Below are 23,340 nucleotides of genomic sequence, written 5' to 3'. Positions count from 1 at the left end.
TCTATGTAAATCTCTACAGATTAATTTCTTACAGCAATATTTCTGTAAATCTGCTGAAGAATGGCTAAGAAATGACATGAAAAAGAGCTGATTATTATGGCTTTTCTTTTTAATTATCTGAGGCAGTTCCAGTCTGCATCAAAGAACAAGTTGTTCCATGGCATCAGAATTAAGAAAGCAGTATTTCCTCCAGCTTGGTCCTTTAAATGGATCCATACAACACTATAGATTAGATTGTGAGTATTTGCTGCCTGACTATCCAGTCAGGAGTGAATTGATAGGATAGAACGTTGGGAGTGAAAAGTAAGTTGCAAATGCCTCTTCTTCAATGGTAGCATCTATGGTTTCTTACCTTTTCAAGCTAATTATTTTGTTACTATGTTTTTCTGAAACTACTAATTATCTTTTGAATAAGACAGACAGGCATATCAGAAAAAAAAAACAACGAAAAAACAACAAACCAAATTTATTTTCCTAAGAGTACAAATTTAAGAAATTAACGCACTGCCCTAGTAGTTACTGGAAATGTTAAGATCAGTTATCTAGATGTAAAAGACAGTGCCACAAAATTGATTCTAGCAGTAATATAAGGAAATGCTAGGGTTTATCCTTTCCAAAATGCTTTGTACTACTTAGTGGCGGATGTTTTTTAGGGGAACCATGAAAACAATAACAAATATGAAGTGTGTTCTGAAGACAAAAATCTCAGATGATTGGGAGTAAAACAGCAAATATCAGCAGAATGCATTCATGAATTCAAACTCTTCCAAGTTCAACTTTTTTACTTTTCCAGAATTTTTAAGTTTGCAAAATCTATTTCAAAGGCAAAACTGAACTTTTCACCTGTGTCAGGTAACACTCAAACAACAAAAAACCTGCATAAGTCCCTGTATTTGAGGGATTTAGCCTGGAATAGTTGACAGCCACAAATCCAGTAGAGTCTAAAACAAAATGCCAGAATGAAACACATTCTAACCAAATCCATAAATCTAAAGAATTGCTGTGTATAACCACCATTGCTAGTTTACTTTTATGATGTTATTAAAAAAGGATCACTGTAGTATGTTAGCCTGGACATCATGACCTCAAAGATGACAGGGTGCTTGGACAACACCAACAACCAGATACAGCTAGAGAAGTAAGAATGTCATGCTGTAAAAGTACCTAAGGTTTACAACTAAAAAGTAGGTACTGATTATCTAAATTAAGTTCTGCATTCAGCATTTGTTAGAGCTTGTAACATACTTTTGTGTGGCCCAAGAATTTACTAGAGAAAAGGAGGACTTTGACAAAGAGAACAGATCCAAAGCTACGTCCATCCACCATTTTTCGTTAAATGTTCTTCTGTAAGTATATTTACTTTAATGTTACTGAAGGAAATTAGATCAGCAGACATCAGTGGTTTTTTTACACAAAACATGCCCTGATGCCTTCAGTCTGGTGAGACACTCTGGTTGTCTTCTCTGACACTTTAGTAAAAGTAACTTGACCAGAATCTCACTATAATTAGCTTAAGGAGGAGCCTAAGATTCCTTCATCCTTTATTACAGAAGATAACTTGCTTGTAAACTGGCCATTGAGATGAATTGTACAAGCTGAAGGTTCCCTTGGCTCTAGGAGACAATTCCAGATTAGTATAATTTCTTATGAAGGTAATGGTTCTCTCATAATTCTAGAATCCTATTCTTAGGATAGAATTCACTACCACCACAATTAGACCAGACCAAATGCATGGTCCATACAACTGCTCCCGAATTTACTGAAACAACAACAACAAATATACCCCTTCCACCCAAACCCCCAAATGACTCAAGATCTTGTTTTAAGATATTCTTCAAGCATTCCACTCCTTGGGATTATTGGGATTATTTGGGTTATTTTCTAGAAGGTCTGGAGATTTACCTGTTTTCATGTAGCCGTTAAAAGAAACAGATTTTGAATTTCTCAATTCAAGTTATTTCCAATTACATCAAACTGACTAAAAGAATGTTCTTCCAAACATATTTTTAAGTATCAATTCTGTATACATTGCCATGAAGCAGGCTAAAGCACACTGAGAGAAAGCTAGAGATTAGCAAACATGAAAGCAAAGTGGCTGTTGGAAATAAAAAAAATCAGGCAGTCCCTGAAAACCAATCTCAGCACCTGTAGGCAATCCCTACAACCATGTCAGCCCTGTGTGAAGCTTAGCAGACTAGTCATACCCCACTATCTCAGGTAAATTGTTAAATATTAAACCACATCCAAGCCAGGCATCCAACAACAACAGGGGAAAAAAAACAATAGCCAAACTGTGGATACTGAACTGCAGAGCTTAATAAGTAAAGGTAAGTGCCAGAAAAGTACTGAAAAAATAATTGTAATTGCAAAATATATGTAAGCAGATATCACTGTTACTAATGATGATATAATAAAGCAGCAAAAAAAAGAACTACATTTATAAACACAAAGGAAGGAAAAAATGCTGACATAAAAAACCTCAAGACTGGCATATACTTTAATTTAAAAGAAAGAAAGGAACATTTACAAACTTAGAAATTTAGAAAGCCATTTAAAGAAGGCTGTCTCGTTATAAAATACTGCTTTATGTCCTAAAGATATCCTTTACCCTGCCCTACCCTCTGAATTTTAAGTATCTCTTTAGAAATCTACTTAGCTTTGTAACAATGTATCTGAAGTACTGTAACTGTAACAAGAAAACTAAAATTTCAATATGTTTACCAAGTCCTTTCTTTTTTTTTTTAATTTAAGAAATTTATACTCAATTTAAGAGCAAATTCAGCAGCAGCAATTCCACAGGAAATATACAAGAAATGCATTATGTTGAAAGCAACAACAAAAAAACCTCTCACTACAAAAATACTATTTTACCAAACATGCTTGAAATTTACTATCACACTTGACAACATTATTTAAGATATTAATTATAACTTTGTTTGCCTTCCTGTGTGACCCTTCCCAACACATTAGCTTTCACAAGCAGGTATTTATTCACAAGACACTGTTACTACCAGTGTTGCTTTTGACGTCGCATGAAATGAAATCTATTTTAACATTTGAAATACATACAAATCATACAAAAAAAAACCCCAAACAAAACCACCAAAAAATCCTATAAGCCAAACATACAAAAAACCCTTCCACCTGGCTTTTTGTTGACCTCACTGTAAAAGACACTCAGTTCCACAGCACATTCTGTTTTGCTTTTCCAACCTAACAGTACCAAGCACCTGAAAAGATAGTGATTTAGCAAGCCACAGCTTGTATTTCCTGGATAGATACCAATATTTTATTTTTATTCCATGTGTGACTTAGAACAAACCATTTCAACTTACATTTTCAGCCTACAGGCATTTATTTATAAACAATATCCTAAAATTATTAAACCCTCTTTAGTCACCACTAGCTTTCTCACAAAGAAACAGTTCTCTAAGCTCTTAGCTAAGATTGACTGTAGAAAGCATTTGAAAACATGAAATTGTAAAATGAAAACATGCATAAGGAATCATTTTAGCTAGGTTTATCTAGCATGGCTTTTTTGCCCTCAAATAAAAAACAATGAGTTAAAAAAAATTAAGTACAATGTAAAACTCAACTGAAGTAAAGAATAATGAAAAGCATACCAGCACACATAAATGAAAATAAAAAATAATAAAAAAGTAAAAATTTAAGGGAAATTAATTAAGTATAAAAAAGAAGAGGAAAGAATGTCATTAATCAATGACAATGACTAGAACTGTACAACAGTGTGTATTTAACTAATCTCTATGTTTACAGTAATTGTACTTATACAAATTGAATATTGAGAAATTGAATATTGAGAATTGCACAATTGGATCCAAAGCATATTTGTTTGTTTATTTGTTTTCTGGCTTCTAATGTTACAAAACATTCCTAATGGAAATTTTCATATAATCTGACAAAAAGCTTGATGCTCAGGAAGTTTAAATAATTTTACTTTCAAAAGATAGTTTGACAAAAGGTGATGGTAACTGATTTTTATAATTATTTGGTAACTTTTTTTAATTTGGCTCCAGCCTACTGCACCTCTAGAGAATAAAAAACCAATTCAAATATAAAGAACATTCAGCCACAGTATTTATGCAAGATTTATGTCATGAATAGCAGAAACTGAATTTGATTTCTAAGTCTTAAGATAAAGATATACGACTATATAACATACCCTTTCATTGCTCTTCCATATTGCCAAGTAACAGTAAAAATAAACAGATATCATTAGCTATCTCATTTATAATATGGAAAATAGAAATATAAACTATGACACAACAACACTGAACACAAATTATATAAATTTTGATATATGTTTAAGTTTATTTCTATTGTTTTCCTTACTGCAGCTCTTTGTTTTGCCCACCAGGATTTCTACTATCTGAATTTCTTGCTATTCATTTTAATCACTGACTTTGAAAAGTCAGGCAAGACTTGACAGGAACATTCTAAAATAGTAGCACATTAGAATAGAGGTACTTGAAAAAGGTACTGACTATGTCATGGTGTTAGATCATTTAGGGTACTTTGAGTTTTACTGTGCATTCATGTACTTTATTCAATCAGAAAAATTATTTTTCCTTGGAAAAAAATTCACTGGAAACACTTTATGGATATCCTACACCCCTCCTTAACTTAAATTCTCAAATTTGACAGAGGTAAGTTTAACATATTATGAATAAAAAAAAAATACATCGTAAATAATGTATTGCTTATCCAGGCTTAATTATTCCATTCAACTCAGCTTATTAGCTGATATGAAACATCTCCATTTAAATAAAAGAATTACTTTCTAATACTGCCATGATTATCAAGACTACATTTATCATAATTAGTAATGTATACATATATTTGTGCTTATCCCTCAAGCAGTGCTAAATAAGAGTAAGAGAAATCAAAGCACATTAATTTTGCTATGGATCTGAATGTCCCATCATAATTAACTCCAGCCAAAACAACCAAAAGACCCCCAAAGAGAACCACTTCAGTCAACAGAAGCATTGATTATCAATACATTTTTTCTGATTTCACCAATAATAGTTACTGCAATACATACTTCTTTAGATCCTTGCTCTTGATCTCTATCATTGCTATTAATTTTATATCTGTAACTATATGATAAAGCAAATACTTTTACTAAAACAAACATCTCTTTACATACACTCAAAAATGATCGTGCTTCCTTCTGAAATCTTTTTTTTTTTTTGGACACAGTCCAGTTCTTATCGAAGTGAACAGAGATATAGTCAAGTTACACGGAAAATATTTTAGGTACCCTCCTTACAAAAAAGATTGATACCCTCTTCAGATTGCTGGCTGTTATGCACACTGAACACCACTTACAAATCACCAGGCAGTAAGCCAAATATAGAATGTTTCATCAACACCCCTGAACTTGTTTCAACAAAGAAAGGAAATTATCCAGTTTATTTTAAAATTCTGAATAATTTCCAATAAAAATGTCATTTGCAGTTCTTCCACTTTTAGTTTATTCTTTTCTTTTGCTACAACAAAAGAATTAAAAACTGCAAATTAAGACTTTGATATATACACAAAATTGTCCACAGAAATCAGCAAGTGGGGTTTGGTTTTGCCAGGTATTCAACCAAGGTCCCTTCTTCTTTCATAAAACCCTTTGTTCATCATTGTCTTTTCCTTGAGAGACCTAAAAAATTTTGGTTTCTTGCTACTGCTTTTATTTTTTTCCCTCTGCAGGACTCCAGTGAAAAGTCTCAAGGTTTCAATCTAAAATATTGTATAAATAAATGTGAGAAGTCCAGTCTATGTCGAGACCTAAGTTTGCAGAATCCATAGAATGAAGTGTCGTAGAATGAATGGACCAAAATAACAAAAATGTAATACACCAAAGAAAAAAGGAACCCAAGAGTTGTGTTGTTAAGGAGATCATCTCCTGGGCACCCAATCTAGGTCTTTGTGATATATGTCAAGAGGACAACTTTGTGACTCTAGCTCTATCCCTCCACTTTTACTTCCAGATGTGAAGATTTAAATACAGTCCTAGGAAACTGAACTGGCCAACAAGACTAGAAGTCAAACTAGATCACGTCTAGGAACTTCTGCTGTAGAGCAAGAATCCCAAGTAAAATTATAGTATAGCTTGGGCTGCCACAGATATCAGCTTGGGCTGCCAAGCCCAACTTCCCTCCCAAAGCAGGTTCAGATTTGGCATTAGACCACCTCCCCAGGGCTTTATCCAGTCAGAAGCTGAAAATCTCCAAAGATGGAAATGGCAAAACCTCACTTAGTCCAAGGTGCATTGTTAGGCTGTCCTCATGGGGAAAAAAGGTCTCCTTGTGTCTAATCTAATTGTCTTGTGATTGTCTTTCATCCTTTCACCACACACTTCCATAGGAAGTGCACTTTCAGGGAAGGCTGCTGTTGGGACCCCTGTAACTCTCTCTTCTCTAGACTGAACAAGTCCATGTCCTTCCATACCTATTCACAGATGTGCACTCTAGTTCCTGACCATCTTAGTGGCCCTTTGCACTTACTCCAACCAACATCTTTCCCACAACTGCAGAAGAGTGACAGAAAGCAAGAAATGCATGTGAATGTGGTATAATAAATACAGAAGAGATGTGGATAAACATTGATCTCAATTCCCTGCCTATACCTGTGTCCATACAGCCCAAGAGACATTTTTTATCCTTCCTACAGGACAGGCACACTGCTTGTACATATTCAGCTACCTGACAACCATGGACCTCAGGGTCTCATCCAGCCTGTAGTCTCAGCCACTCTGTCCCCAGCCTGCAATCTGCAGCTACAGGTCTCTGAAGTCCTAAAGAGCTTCACAGAACTGGCATTTCTCTCTCTTTTGTCCAGAAGATTCTTGCAGAAGCAGGTTAAAAGAGTATTTTTTTCAGTGACCACTTTTGTTCTAGATTTCACTAAAACAACTATGTTTATAATAGGTAATCTGTATGTTTGCTGTAAGAAAAGACAAGCTTTCTAACACCCTGTGAAGGATGGCTAGCAGATTATTTGAGACAATATGCTCAATACAGAAATGACATAGCAGTCAGTGATGTAAAAACCAACAGTTTTACCATTTGTTCTAACACAAGTAACTCCATTTGACAAGCTGAACCATCCAGATTAAAATAAAATGTCTTGCTAGATGATTCTTATTCCTATGAAAGTATCTTCCACATTTCTTTCACTCTTAAAGGAAAAAAAACCCCAAACAACCAACCAAACCAACCACAAACTGCACACCATACTACACTGAGTATCCTAAGCATCTCCTGTTCCTTTGGTTTTATTGATGCCTTAAAGATCTAGAAATGAGCAATACACTTTTGAGACAATATTAGTATAGGAGGTAATACAAAGGCTGGTCTTTATTGGAGGCCTGCAAGGGGCAGGTATGTAAAAATACCAATCCTGCACAGGGTGAATACAGTTTTATAAGTTTAGCAAATTATCATAATTGAAAAGAATCCTTAATTGGAAGCACAAATGATGAGGTAATTCCCCCTGGTTCTACCCTTTCCTGAACTCCCCCCCAGCTTAGATAGGCACTAAACTCTATTTATGAAGATGTGTCTCCAAGAGCTGGTTTGAACCTTGGCTCCCAAAGAGAACCAAGACAAGATAGGGGCCTTCGACCCCTGGGGCTTGGAGCTTCAGGAATGTGTTTTGTCCTTCTGTCCATCAGGGTAGAGAAAAGTACTGGGGCTAGCTAGGAACAATATAACTATACAACAGTAGTGTAAATATAGTCAAAAATATATATAAGGAGGAAACAAGAAAGCAAAAATCATTGTGGCATCATTACAGTAAACTTAACCATTTCCATACTAGCAAGTTAAATCCTGTAACTAGAGCACATAAAATGCTTTTGAATCAGTCTATGGAAGACAGAAGTACTTCATGTGGAATGAACATATTTTTAAAAACGAAATCTAAATATTAAGAGAGAACAGATCAATGGGAGGTCAGAAGCATAGCAATAAAACAAAGTTATACTTGTGACCATGCAGTTTGTTTTATGGAGATGACACATGTAATTTTATTAGAGGATGTAACACATTATGAATCAACATCTCAATTCCCCCTATTAACACACAATTACATCTTCAAGCCATTTTTAAGGGCCGAAATCTGTTACTTTCCCATTCTTACACTACAAACTCTGGGACAAATACTAAAGCATTTCTGACCAAGACTTACACACACATACACAGCTTTCTTTATCACAGATGACAAAAACATAACTTCTACTTTCCTATCAGCCAGATCCACCTGTTTTTCTGACTTGGACATTTTATTTTTTTCCATTTTATAAAATATGGGAAGAAAATGCTCGTAGTTTTTCAAAATATTAATTATTATTAAGTACAGGAAAAGAAATTAACTACTGGCTCCAGTTTAACCCTTTTTTCAGTAGGCTGCAGATGGATGGTCTGTTGATGTTGAGCTTTCAAGAAATTCAGCTGTGTATGAAGAGTTACCATCCTACATAGCATGTAACAGAAAATAGAACTATGCTGACACAAGAACTTCTGAATATCTCAAACTTACATCTGTGTTTAGAACACAAGCCATTAAAAGCTTCTGAGATTTACAGCACTGAGTTGTTACAAGTCGTAGCCAAATAATCTAGTATTTCATCCTGAAATCAAGCAGTGGGTGCCCTTATATGTCAATCTTTCACATGGAAAGTAATCCTAAAACTTCTCTTCATCTCAGTTGCCTGAAATATGTTTGTGACAAACAAACTTGTAACCAATGATTTGAGACTGCATTAAGAATCCATCTTCATCAGGTCATGAAAGTTGGTCACTGCACTGAAATCATGATCCTGTGTCCAGCTCTTCCCTGAATTCAAGAAATGTCAGTTTCTTCAGCATTCAATAAGTAGAAATAAGTATTAAAGTAGGCCAAGGAGTGAAGATACTGAAGACCTTCAAGCCCTATTAAGGACAGGAAATTTGACTCAGTGGCCCTTATCAAGATCATGGCAGGAAATTTTAATATCTGAAATTTAAATCTGCCTCCACAGGAAGTATGGCTATAAAACAGTAACATAAAGTCTGGATATTCCAGACGACACAAGTTCCTAAGTTTATAGTGACCATCTGAATGACCTGAAACAACAGCAGTAAAAAACCACTACACCAAACAGATGCAACTGAGTAAGTGTAAACGCACAACTTTTAAAACACTGGAAGGTCTGCTTCATAAGACAGAATAATTACTTACATGATAAATTATGCTATTGCTTTGTAGGACCATCTCTAATTCTGAGTTACTGCAAATAAACCTTTCCTCAGCGTGACTTAAATTTGCTAGCAAAGGGTACTTCAGACACAAAACCTGTGAACTAGCCTGAGGTTTGCAAAACCGTAAGCCATTCTCATCTCCACACCACTACAGACCCAGCATACTGAACTCTCTATACATTTACTTGCTCACTACTGTTCCATGCAATACCCTCTCAGGACTGTGCTCCTTACCCTAGAAAGGAGTTTCAAAGTTAGAGAAAGCCAGAGCAACTCAGGACAACCTTGCATCAGAAAGCACTTGGAAAGAGACAATGAAGAGCTGTGTTCTCATCTTAATTGCCTCACTTCACTCTTGCCTCACTTCAAAATCAAGACTTGCAACTCAAAAATTTTTCTACAAAATAAGGGAATGAAGCTATATTTCTGTCCTACTTACCTCCACTTATTATTAAATAATAATTATATTAAATTACATTAAATCTATGGTTTAACACTAAGCAGGTTCTACTCTCTAAACAACTGTAAGGATGATGTAGCTCACAGAAGAGCTTCCATGCTTTTCAGAAAGTCTAATGAATAAACTTCCTAGAAGTTACAGGGAATTGCTATTAATATTACCCAGTTTCAACTGTGAGGAATTAGAAACACCCTGGATTCTACACTTCTCCATTTACTAAATCTGACAGGAAAACAATACAATGAATATGGAAGAGTTATTTATCAATTCCTCTGCAAAGTGCAACTCAGTTGAATTGATTTAACAGAAAGTGGACAAAACAAAATAGGAGTGAACTAAATGCTAAAGACAAATACAAATGTTGATATGATAGTTCAAGCTTAGCTACCACAGTGTGTCAACTCATATCATGGCTAACAGTCAATTTGATAAATCAGCTACTATACAGGTAGCTCAACTGCTCCTCACTATCCAAGGCTAATTTAACTTGAAAACAGCTGGGCTTTCCTATAGAAGTATATATATATTATACTTCCTATAGAAGTATAAATAGTTTTCATGTATTGTAATAGTTTTCAAGTCATGTATTTTATAAATGACTGTAACAGTCTCTTGAACTATATATATTTAAACAACACCTTTATATAACTTAACTGTAAAATGCATATCAGATGATCATTAAATTATTCCAGATTTTTCAATCAGAAATTTTGAGACAATTTAGTTTTTAAATGGCAATTATACAATAACTATTTTTCTTAAAAACACTGAAAAGGAAGAATGGGATTTTAATTAAAGAAAGTAGTTCTAAAGAAAGGTTATTTTTTTATTGTACTTCTAAATTCTCTGGGATACAAAGTAATTAACACTGACTTCCAATAATAAACACAATATATAAAATATTAACTAGAAAGACAAATTAACAATCCTTTGTGTATAGCCACATGTCCTTCCTAATGGAAGAACTGCAATGTGCATCTCATCAGCAAAAACGGGAGGTAGGAAACATTTATTCTTCCTTTATTAAGTCTGTAACTATTGTATCTACTCTCAAGCCACAGAACAATAAGGAGGTAAGAATACAGCAGATATCTTACAAGGAAAACAAAACAATGAGGATGGAGAATTTTGAATACTTTTTGCAGCAGTTAAATAGAAAATAAGTCTTCAAATTTATGAGACATTTAATGTAAGACAGAAATCCTGACATTGACCACTGCTTCCAACAGCATGAGAACTACAGCTATTTGGGGTTTTTTTTTTGCTTTCCCCATACCAAAAACGAATAGATTAAGTCCTCTTTAGATAATGCTAGTTACTTTTTACCATTCAACTCAGTTAGTTTCACTGCTAATTTCACTCCCAGCTCTTTGCAGTGCAGAATGCTACCATGATGCAAGGAAGAAAAAGCTCAAGACTAATTTTCTTCAGATGATGCCACACAGTACAACAGCAACATTTCAAAATGCTTTGTGGATAATCTGCAAGAGATCACACCAAAAGACAATAGTACAAATTGACAGTCCTAGTCATCTAATCCACTAGAAAGGAAACTTCAGAAATTCAATAAACCTCCAATATCACTGTCAGATTAGAGAGATTCATAAGCAAGACTGCTTGCCACCGTCCTTTCTTCCCACCCCAGATTTAGGAACTTTTGGGGAGAGGGGAAGAAAATCAGACCAAAGGTATTAGAGAATCACCTGAAAATTTAGCAGACATAAACTGGTTCACCGGAGCCAAAAATGTATTTTTTAATAAATAAATAGCTATCTATAACATTAATAACTGTCTTGTAAATAGTTCTGTCACAGAATCCTATTATGCTATTAAAGTTGCTTGTAAAGGATGTATAGTTAACAGCACATAAAAAAGTAATCAGACAAAAAAAACCCAAAACCCCAGAACACCTTAACTGAGGTAGAATAATCTGAGTCAATGGCACCTGCAAACTGACATACTTCACCTTTTAACAGACACGCCGCTTTCTATTTCTACTTTGCAATGTTGCTTGATTTAACTACACTGTTTCAGAGTTTAGAAAAAATCCCTGAGGTGGTATGTAAGAGAAGGCATAGTTAGATTAAATATAATGAGGAAGTAAAACAGAAGGAAGAATCCACTTACTTGGTACATAAACAGCAAACATGGCTTTGAGTCATTAGTTGTAGTAGCAGCATCCAAAGCCTGAACAAAATCTAAATACGTGGTCCTTGCCTTAAAGGCCTTATAAACTTATTGAAATCAGTCTTCAATAACAAGAAATGAAAGAACTAAATATACTGTTTACTCACTGATGGTCTAAGAAGCTGAGATGGACTCAAAATACTGGGTCTCTGGGTGAATGAAATGACCTTTAAAAATAGTGCTAAATTGCTCTTTCCTCTCTTTGATGAATGAATAAAATCATAAATGCTACAAGTACACTTCAGTTCATTCATGTACAATATTTGGCATTCTCATAGCATTGCTATGAATGTCATGCAAGAATTTAAAGAAGACAAGTTAGAAATAAATTAGATATTCAAAGAGGAACTCTAAATTGCTAGAAATTAACCTACCAAGTCTCACTAAAATTTGTATTGTAAAATGGGAAATTTCTTTATCAAACAGAATTCACAATATATTCCATCCACTACCTCTTGATTTTAGGACACCAGAACTGAAGTTCCTAACTAACCAAACAACTTATAATAGTGGAACAGGTAGAACAACTAAATTGTTTGCAACAGTGTCCAAAATGAAGCAATTTAAGGCGTACTACCCTAGCTACACTCTGCATCTTTTCGCATGTTTCCAAAAGGAAATTACACTAAATTCAACACCATTAACCACTACACATAGGGAAAAAATATTACCTTATTAATTTTATGGGGTATGATAAAAAATAGATATTACTAAACTACAGAAGTTACTACAATTAATTTCTAATCTGACAGGTTCATATATCCATAGAGAATTTTATTAAATGAAACTTAGTACTTATAAATATGTAGAGGCAGGGGCTGATTTGGGCACTTTTTTTGGTTTTTTGTTGGGTTATTTTTGTTTGTTTGTTTTGTTGGTTTTGTTTTTTGATTGCTGTTGTTTCTTTAGGGTTTTTTTTGTGGGGGTAGGGTGTGAGGGGGAGGTGGGTTGGTGGCTTTCTTTCCCAGAACTACTGATCAATAGAGAAAAATATCCTGTCCTTTTTGCAATTCATAAGTACATACCCTCCCATGCCCACCTCAGTTTCATCTAGGAAGATGAGAAAGGAAAAAAAATTTTATATACAGCAATACATTTTTTAAAAAGAGTTCACATATGAGCAAATTAGCTATATAAAATGTGAACGTAGACTAATAAATGAAAAATATAACATACAATAAAGGTCACCCCAAAATGCATGTGTGCCTCACATAAATTCATGTAGTACTTCAATAAGTATACAGCTTATATAGGTTTAGCTATATGTTAAACAGACATAATTTACATATAAATGTTTGTTTTCTTTTGATGAACAGAAATTGCATTTTAAGTGTGTGAATCTACATACACAGACATAATCCGATCCAGAACAGCCAATTTACTCTATGATTTTTAACATAATATTGTCAAAACAGAAAGTTTGCTATATTGCACTGCACAGAAAAGTGTAAAAATTTCAGTAATGTTTATTCAAGTCTCATATGCCTTACCAATGCATTTCAATGAACAAACTTTTAGGATTTTTCTCTCCTTTTTGTATTTCAAATAGCACAGCACCCTCTGGTGCATCTGCTAGAAAAAGAAAACAATTAATAATAAACACCAGTCATTGAGATAAAAAAGTCAACATAAAAAGAAGAAAAAAGGAGTCCTTAGAAAACAAAAATATCAAAAATTATTAGAAAACTAACTTCAATTTCATTCTTCCCTATTAAAATCTTTTGTAATTGAGGAAATTATAAGTACTGAATAAAAAATTTTACAAGAAAAGAAACCTGCAGATATGATAATACATCAAGGTGCCAGAAAAATAAAATTAAACATACATTTGTTTCACACTAACCTTGTGTTCTTAATAGTAATTCATTTTTATTAAAAAATATTCCAAAAAGAAATAATCTTTAAGTAGAAAAGGTAGTGGAACAAAATGTTACACCAAGCAATATATCTGCTAGGTCTACAGCTATCCACACACTCAAGCTGCTGAATTTCACACCAAAATACTCACATCTCCTTTAGAAGTCCAATGAGAAAACAAAAATTTTAAATTATTGTATTATATGAAACATTTCAAACTCTGCTGACATTTTAACTATTAAAGCATAAAGTCTAATATGACACATCGAACTATTAAAATACACCTAGTCACTGGGAAAATAATTTCCTACAAAAGTACATTTTTCTAATCACAGAAGTGGAGATCACCATCTGCTTTAGGAAGCTCTTTTGTAAACCTCTGGAAGTTTCAACACAAGGCACAAGAAATGTAAGTGACACCTGTTTAAATCAGCCATCTGTCCCTAACAAACTAGATTTAGCCAAATCTAAAAATCAAAGTCTTAGCTGAGAGAAAAGAGAAGTATTGTTTTGATTGACAACCAACTGTAGGCAAAATACATAGACAATAAACTTGTGGCTAATTGAAATAAAAGGTCTTAAACTTCAGTTATTCATTTTAAAAGCCTCATTAAGTTTTCAGCCCTAATTTTTGGCCAAAAAAAAAAAAAAAGAAAAAAACCCAAAAAATTTTCATTGATAATTTCAAAACATTCTTCTTTTTGTATTCTAGTACATAAATTTGACAAGGAGCTCAATTTTGAAATGGAACTCCAACTACAAGACACGACATTGCCACTGAAAGCTCCTTTTTTATTCTGTATTGTAGAGCATTCATATGCCTTTCCAACTGACAATGATTTTTAAAAACCATTTTAATAGTCATATATATATTTTTAAAGCCTATTCATTTTTTAAGCATTCTGCATGACACATACCTGCAGGTGGTAAGCTGTTGAAGACTGCACGTAAAAAATAAAACTAATCTAGAATATTTTCAGAGGGAAGAAAGCCTTTCAAAGTAAAGCATGAAAATGAGAAACACTAGCTACAACACTAAAAGGAACTACAATGATAAACCACTATTGCATTTTAGACACTGGCTTACGTTTCAAGTAAGAGAAGCAAACAAAAGCAGCTGGACTTCTCAAAAGTTTAGTAAATGGAAATAAAGTGCAACATTTATTTCTCTAGGCAGTCTTTGATTAACAATACCCTGTCAGGAAGGAACAAGAAATGGGATAGACCTAACGAAGCTGAACCTAATTATCTAATAAAGCACCATGTCTTTAAAATCTTCAACAGCTTTTGACAGTATCTTTGACGCTGATTTCTTGTACCTACACTACCTTACTGAAAGGATTTCTCCAAAGTAGCATAATGTAGGTTAGTTTACTAGTAACACAATAGAGCAGCTGATCCTTACTGTTTTGTTTGGATATGTTGAAACAAAATTAGATAGTCACACTCTGTAAGTCATGAAAACCTATAGATTTAAAATAAATAAATAAATAAATATCACAAGCCAAGTCATTTTTAAACACTAGTTAGCATTATAGCCACCAACTATTTTGTTAGCTGTGGTCATTAGGGAATCAGAATGTATAATGCAGATCTCGTCTGTGATCACTGCAGTATCTCAGAGAGAATAAAGAGTCAATACTTTTCACAGTGAAGTCCATAATATTAAAAGCATGATTACACCTTCTTTATTATTTTCCAAATTGTAGTCCCTGGCTAAGGAAAATGCAGCCAAATAGTACTATAAAGGTCTTTGGTTTTAGACAAAAAAATGTGCTTTTAATACGATTTTTCAGAAACACCTGTATATATCACCCAGCAGAATTAGAACAGAAACTTTGTCTCACACACAGGCACACACTTTTCCTTTGCTACCCAGTGGCCTGGATATATGTTCTGCAAAGACAGATTTCAATACCCAGGAATAATCCCATCCTGAGCAGTATTCTGTCCTGCTCTAAGAGAGCTTCTCAAGAAAGGTATGGTGCAGAACTGACATCTTTTCAACAACAGTAGATGCCAGGAATTATTTCAAAACCAATCAATCACAAAAACTAACAACAAATTCATAAGGACTTAGATATGCCATATAACTGATACCCAACAAGAACTCACACTGAAAATTCTTAGTGTATTTAGAACTTATTTACACCAGGGCCGACAAAACTAGCACACAGTGGTATCATCTTGGAGTAAAAAAATTAAAAGATGATGATGTAGGGGCTTTTGGTCATTATCTAAAATAATTTATTTTCTAAGTTCTTGTGAACTATGAAATATTAAAACACATTTAAAAAAAGATCCAATATGCCTTGCTCCAAAGAATATCAGTATCAAACAATGCACTAACCACTTAGCAGATTTTTTAGTTAATACCTGCTTGAAAAAATTGCCCCAGTCACACTCATTGGTAGTTCCAATGTGAGACAAATCCCGTATCTTACACTGGATATCTAAGGACATAAAAATGGAAAAGATGTATGCACAATTATATGTAGGGTTTAGATTAAAAACAAGAGCATTATTTTTCCTAATTATATTACTAAATAAATAAGGAAATAAATAAGTCACCACTTCAGATCTACCAAAACAACACATGATTTGACAAGTCAAAGGGGAGAGTGGAAGTGGGTATGGAAATGTTAAGATGTTAAATGTTTCATTGCCATAAAAGATGCCAAAAATTCACTTCATCCAAACAAACAATTAAAAAAGTATATGAAGTATGATTCAACATCAATGACAACACAAATCTTAATAAGATAGATCTTAATAAGCAATCACAAAATGGATGAAGAAAGCAAGCATTTTGGATTAAAACTAAGAAGGAAGTCATACTCATTAATAACATGAGTCCTCCTACATCTCTTTGAGGGGTAAATAGCTGCCCCTTCCCTCTTTCACAAAAGTACTCTTGAAAAGCAGTACCACTAACAAAATCACACAGACTTCTTTTTCATACTGTTCTTTTCTCCTTTCTTCGCTGCTTAGCACTGAAACCCATAGTCAGTATCTTGAATTTCCTTCATCGTGGAGAGTTTAAGGAAACAAATGGATTCTCTCAACACGAACGTAACTCACTGTGCAATAAACTAGACCTACACAGGCACTGTTCCATGCTACACTGTCACTATGAAAGCATAATTTAAAAACAATTCCCTGCAGAAGGAGTGCAATAAGAAAAAAAACCCAACCTGCTACTCTATGTATGTATTAGTGGGGGTATTGAATAAACAAAACCCCACTTCACAATACAAAGAAAATATAGCTTGCACAAAAACAAACTGCAACATTAATTATGAATAAAAGAAAAAATTACACAGAGACGGCACAAAAAGTAAAAGGGGGTTCATATGATCGATAGTACGAGAGTATCATTAAAAGATATAGCAAGTTCACAAAAACCTGCAACATTTAGTCATTTAGTAGCCAAATCAAATCAGAACAAGGCCCCTCTAAGTGAAAGAGGGAAATCAACCCCTGCTCTTGCTGTCCTACAGGATCTGTCTCCGGCTGCATCTTTCCTCTCAACCCTACGCCTTTTTTCAGGTTTAAAGCCATTAACCTTTGACTGCGGCCGCAGCGCGTTCCCTGATTTCTCCATTTCCCGACCCGTACAAACGAGACCCAACTCAGACGCACACCCACCGCATCCCAGCGATTGTCCTGGAGGTCCCGCAGCGTGCCTGCGTCCCCGGCATCGCCCAGCCTTTCCTCCTCCTCGGCCCGCACGGCGGCCGGCCCCGCTTCCCGCCCGACACCCCCGTCTATGCCCGCCGCCCCTCTCCCCCCGACCGCACAGCGCTCCCGGGAGGGCCGCGGGGGGTCGGCGGGGAGCCCCGCGTTCCCTCGCCGCCCCGCGAGCACGGGCGCAGCCCGAAGGCGCAGCCCGGGCCCGGATGCCTCACGGAGAAGGAGGAGGGAGGGCCGGGGTGCGCCCGCCGAGCGCATTCACCTGTGCCGGGGCGGGCTGCGGCGGCGCTCCCGCTGTCGCTGCTGCTGCTGGCGGCGGCTGCGGTTGTTGTTGTTGTTGTTGTGGTGGGTGACGGTGAGGCAGGGGGTGCGGAGCAGCGGCAGGAGGAGGAGGAGCAGGAGCGGGAGCGGAGCGGCTGTTGTTGATGGGTAACAGTCGCCAGGACTACGGTGACTATGGCGCTCGACTCACAAGGCAACGGTTGCTATAACTCACAAAAGGAGAGCGGGAGCGGGAGGGAGGGACCGACGGGCGGACGGAGGGAGGCGGGGGCGGCGGCGCGGCCGAGCGCCCCGGAAGGGGCGGGGTCTGCGGTAACGGCTGGCGCGCGGCGCTTCCCCGGCGCCCCGGCCCGGGGCGCGCGCCCGCCCGGTTCTCGGCCCGCGCAGGGGGGGCACGCGCGGCGGGCCCGGCGCCGTGCGGGGCGTGCGGCGACCCCGCGAGGCCCGGCGGGGGGGGTGTGGCCGCGCGGGAGCCGCCTGACGCCACTTCCGGCAGGAGGCCGGGCAGGAGGGGCTCGGCGGCCGGCGTCCCTCCCGCTTCAAGATGGCGGCGGGCGGGCCGCTCCCCCACCGCTCGTGGCCCGCGCTGCCATTTTCGAGGGGGGAGGAGGAGGAGGAGGAGGAGTGGGCCGCCGGCAAGTGGCGATGGAAAGGGAAGCGCTGCCGCCACTATGCCTGTCGTCTTTCCTGTCCCGCCGACTCGCCCGTGGCCTCGCGTCAGCCCTGTCGACCCCGGACTTGTGCGGGGGGCCGAGCCAAGGCCCCGGAGTGCCCGGTGGCTGCTCTCAACCCACGTGGCCTTCTGGCCCGAGTACGTGCGTTGGGCCCTTGTCCCAGCTGGCACACCGACTCACAGAATCCATCGGGTTGGAAAAGACCTCTGAGGTCGCCAATTCTAATCCGTGATCAAACACCACTATGTCACCTAGACACGGCACTGAGTGCCACGTCCAGTCTTTACTTAAACACTTCCAAGGAGGTTAGCATTAAGGGAGATAACCGGATGCTCTCCTGACAGGCTGTATCTGTTCCTTCCAGGTGTATACAGAGTCACAGGGTTGGAAGGGATCTCTGGAGATCATCTAGTCCAACCCCCACTCCGTGCCAAGGCAGGGTCATCCAAAACAGGTTACACAGGAACATGTCCAGGTGGGTTTTGAATGTCTTCAGAGAGGGGATATCCAGAACCTCGGTGGGCAGCCTGTCCCAGTGCTTGCCAAACTCAGGAAGTTCCTTCAGTGGGTGTGTATATGTCGAGGCTACGTACAGTGCCCCTGCATCTACTGACTGCTACTGTGTCTCCCGGTAGTCCCGTGCATCGCCATCTGCAGCCTGTTACTAACCAGAAAAGTATCTCTGAAGCTTTATACACAGTGGCAGCAGTCTGTGTTGCCAGTAATGCTATAATCCATGTAAACTGTGGAGTTCCCCCTTTATCTATGTACTGGTCTGTGTCCTCACATGTTCTACCACCCTATGGTTTACCAGTCATATCTTTTTAATACTCCTGCTAAGAGCACCTGACATTTGTGTGGAATGGTCTACAACCAATTCTACTCCACCTGTCCCTACAGAAAAAAACTGAAATTGCTCTTACATTAGTAGATTCACTCTGATTTTCAGGGCCCTGTGTAACCATCTTAAGCTATGGCAACTATTTACTAAAAAATACTGGGAAATAGGGTTAAGTATATACAAACAAGATCTTGATTGACAGAGATTTAAATCTATAACAGAACAATCTTGAATTAATAAAACTATTTAAAGCCCTTCTACAGCTGAGGCTATGTCTTGATATTTCTGCTGTGGAACCTGATTTTTGAGAGATGCTAAACTAGTAACTTCAGCTGAGATCTTCAACCTCATTGGATGTCTGGGTGTTTTAAGAGGTCACGCTCACATTACTAACCTTTTCAAAAACACGAAAATGAGACACAACTATAAGCAATCTAATTTAATAAAAATATATAGCAATGCATTCAATTAAAGGTAAAAGATGTTTTGATAAGTATCTTTCATTCTATCTAGCAAATACAGATGCTTTAATTTAGCTTGTACTTGGAAAGCTTTTATGATTTGTGTTTCATACAATTTTAAATTTCATATGAACAAGGTTCATACTATTTGGTTTGGTGGAAAACCAAAAAGAGGTGTCAGATACTGAGTAGTTTTACCCGAAAATTGTTGCCAAAGTGATGTGACCTAATTCCATGGTAAAGCTTTAGCAACATTTATGTCATCTATGTTGCTAAAGAAAGCATTGATATTAAGTATTTTAATTCTGGATATTTTCTGTTGTGTCAATTGTCATTTGCATTGTTATGTGCTTGGCAACCTTAGTAGGATGAGCTGTGGTGAATGTGTAAAGTTGGAGGATAAAAGCACTGGGATGTTGATTTTCTTCCTGAAATCATGGAACTTTATGTGTCTATCTGTATGAAAAGAACAAATCGAGGTCTTGGCAGAAATTTAAAATATACTTATAAATATCACTATACATTAGAGAATATTTGAATTTATAACAACATTTCAGTCTATAGGAAAATGATCAATTTCTTTGTTAAAGGGAAGTGGCTACTTTTGTTACAGGAAGATTATTTAATCACTTCAATATTTTTATGCTTCTGTCTATGTAGTTAATTTGCAGATGTGCCCACTTAGATCAGTCAGGACCTAATGGAATCTGTTTCAAAGAATTTCAAATAAATTTCTGCAAATTTGTATCCTAGCATTTTATCAATTTGATCTTTATCAAAGACTTCATTTTTTATGAAGTCTTTTTTTAAAAACTTATACAACAGTTATTCGCTGCAAGACAATCCCTAAAACATCCAGTCCCTTCATAGAATTTTTGTAACTAATGACATTAAACAACCTGCCAAATTTAAATATGAAAGCAGTGTTGATTAAAAGTGGTTGTATTGCTAAAAGCCTTGGGTTTTGTGTTTAGATGCAGAATATGCTGCATATTTCAAAGTAATTTTATACCTTTCTATGTGGATAAGGAATAATCAGAATGTAATCAATGTTTTTTTACTAAGAGGTGGTTGGACAGAAGTTGCTTGTGTACCTTAAAAATTATCACTTTCTGTTGCCAGATTCAGATCTTCAACACCTCTGAAAAAATAACTGGTGTCATATGCAGGAATTTCTACTGCAATTTTGTATGTTGCAAATGGTAATGGAAAACTATCCCATTTCTTGTTCCCATGAATTCCTATGAATTCCTTTTTTTCATACTAGATTTATAATACTTTAAGTGTTTTATTTTCAACAGAGCTACATTGCTATCCTTCAGAACTTTTCCAAAATACAGAATCTTACACAGTTTGCTATTACCTATAAAGTCATAATTAGCCTGTCTAGTAATTTCGCATAACATTGCCCATTTTTTTACGTAAGTCCATTTCATAGTTTGTTTGCATTTCCAAATGGTTTTCAGATACGTTCTGCCATTTGTTGCATTTCTGAAACGTACCATAAGTCATTCCTGCCAGCCACATTGTCAAGAACACAGTAGCTATCTATCTTATGAAGCAGTACGAAGACAATCCAAAATACTAAAGAAAAGTGTGTAGGAGCAATCCAACTGATTCAGACCATGGGTATACTTACTGGACAAGATAGTGTAAGTTAGTGCCTCGACAAATGCAATAAGAAGCATAAGTGCATTTTGATTGTTTAACTTTTCCAACCTATGTCCATTTTCATGGTTTTCTGAACTCCGCATGATAATCTTTTCATCTACATCAGAGAATCTTTTCCAAAAACTTCGCTAGTCACCCCTTAAACTCATGTATAAACTTAGCATTTGCAACATCTTTCATCAAGAAAAGCCAACCATCTGGAAGCTGTTATATCAGGAAACAAGCCCTTTTGCTTTCTTGGAAGTCTAGTCCCATTGATTTTTGTGATTTTTATTCTCAAGAGTGCTCATGATGTGGGGGAAAAAGGCAAAGGAAGTATGTATAGATGCTGATGTTAAAGGATAGGCAACTTAGGCAGATCCAGACGCTCCAATGTCCAATTGCTTGCCGGGCATGATTCTTTTGGATACTGTTGTAAATATACAGAAGGCTAAACAATTCTACCTTAGTTAGTTACTTAGTTATTCCTTACCTTTCTGGTAAACAGTAGGACATATAACAATCTTTCTCTTCTGTTATCTTACAGCCATAACAAGTCATTCACTTGTCTCTTGAGTATTTTATGCTTATTCCCTTTATGGAGGGAATATTCCCTCTTACTTGGTGATCTGCATACCTTTAGTCCAGCTATATGTGGTACATGTTCTCCAAATGCCTACTAATATTTTGGGATTTGTATAGGGTTAGGTGAAGTTGTCTTGGTCCATAGGGTCAGTCCCTATCACTACAGTCCCTACTAAAAGGTCTGTGTTAATCTTTCTCGTAAGTCCCCTTTATAAGTACTAAAAGGGCACAATAAGATTTCCCAAGAGCCTTCTCTTCTCCAGGCTGCTCAACTCCAAATCTCTCAGCCTTTCATTATATCAGAGGTGCTCCAGGTCTAAGTCATATGGCCCTCCTCTGAACCTGCTCCAATAGGTCCATGTCTTTCCTTTCCATGTCCTTTCATGTCCATGTCTTACCAAGGATTCCAGAGCTGGATGTGGTACTTCAGGTGCAGTCTCACTAGAGCAAAGTAAAGGGGACAGCCACCTCCCTTGTTAATCATTCAGGTACATCAGGATTCCTCTATCCATCTGTACCAGATAGTTGAGGAACTGAGACTCCCTTTCCTGTGCTGACTCAAATGCCTGTGCAGTCTGCAAGTTTGACCTTGGGGATGGGAACAGATGGCCTCACTGCTTTGCTGGGCAGGAGACTCAGTACACTTTAGGGTTGCCTAGGCATTCTGTTATACTGCTATGCTGCTCTGCAAGTCCTGGGTTTTGATGAGGATAAGTTGATACCTTTTCCATATAGAAAATACTTGATTTTCTTAAATTATATTTTGTCCTTGCTGCTGGTCCTCTCATCAGTGGCTGATGAGACATCACTAGTAGACCATCAGTTTGGTGTCTTCCTTGTACTATGAACTGTGTCCACACAAGAAGTGCACTTTCTTGGATTCCCTGTAGGTTTCTTTGTGGACCACTGTTGATAATTCCGAGAAACAAGTCATGGGCAATACCATCATTTGCAGGAATGAGGAAGGGGCAAGATTGCAAGAACTGATCATAAATGCTGATCATAAAGAGCATGTGTAAAACTGGCAACACCTAGCCTTTTATGTGCATGAAAAGCATTGCAGGGTATGGCCTTAGCTGTGCATACTGAGAGCTTTCTACTCCTACCTCTGTGCTTGCTATACACTGGTGGACTTAAGTGGGTGCAGCCTAATCACTGAGCTGAGACTCTTGCATCTGCATTAGCAAATAAAACATGTTATGTGAACTCATGGAATGCACCTTCCATGGGTTAATTGGAAAGTGTTTTGAAAAGCTGTATGTAGTTTGTATGTACAAAAATGGCATCATGAAGGGAATCAAAGCATATTACAGAGTGTAATAGATTTGCCTTGATAGTGTATGAGCTTTAGTATGAACTAAAATGCTGTAGTACCACATCCATGGATAATTCA

General features: G+C 37.0%; 1 protein-coding gene across 4 annotated transcripts in view; it reads right to left on the bottom strand.

Moving 5' to 3' along the window:
- RFX3 (regulatory factor X3) overlaps positions 1 to 18,117 on the bottom strand; it is a 108,855-nt gene extending 90,738 nt beyond the window's left edge. For 2 of the 4 annotated variants that reach the window (XM_071425114.1, XM_071425117.1), the window contains exon 1: positions 17,717 to 18,116. The gene's annotated coding sequence lies outside the window, so the exon portion shown is untranslated. The other 2 variants (XM_071425115.1, XM_071425116.1) reach the window with 2 other exon arrangements.
- Between the last annotated feature and the right edge of the window lie 5,223 nt (positions 18,118 to 23,340).

Source organism: Agelaius tricolor, unplaced genomic scaffold (genome assembly GCF_023055355.1).
Source record: "Agelaius tricolor isolate 1412-34295 unplaced genomic scaffold, bAgeTri1.0.p SCAF_4, whole genome shotgun sequence".
NCBI lineage: Eukaryota > Metazoa > Chordata > Aves > Passeriformes > Icteridae > Agelaius > Agelaius tricolor.
Note: the sequence above shows the minus strand (reverse complement) of the source record. Positions and strands in the feature narration are given on the sequence as shown.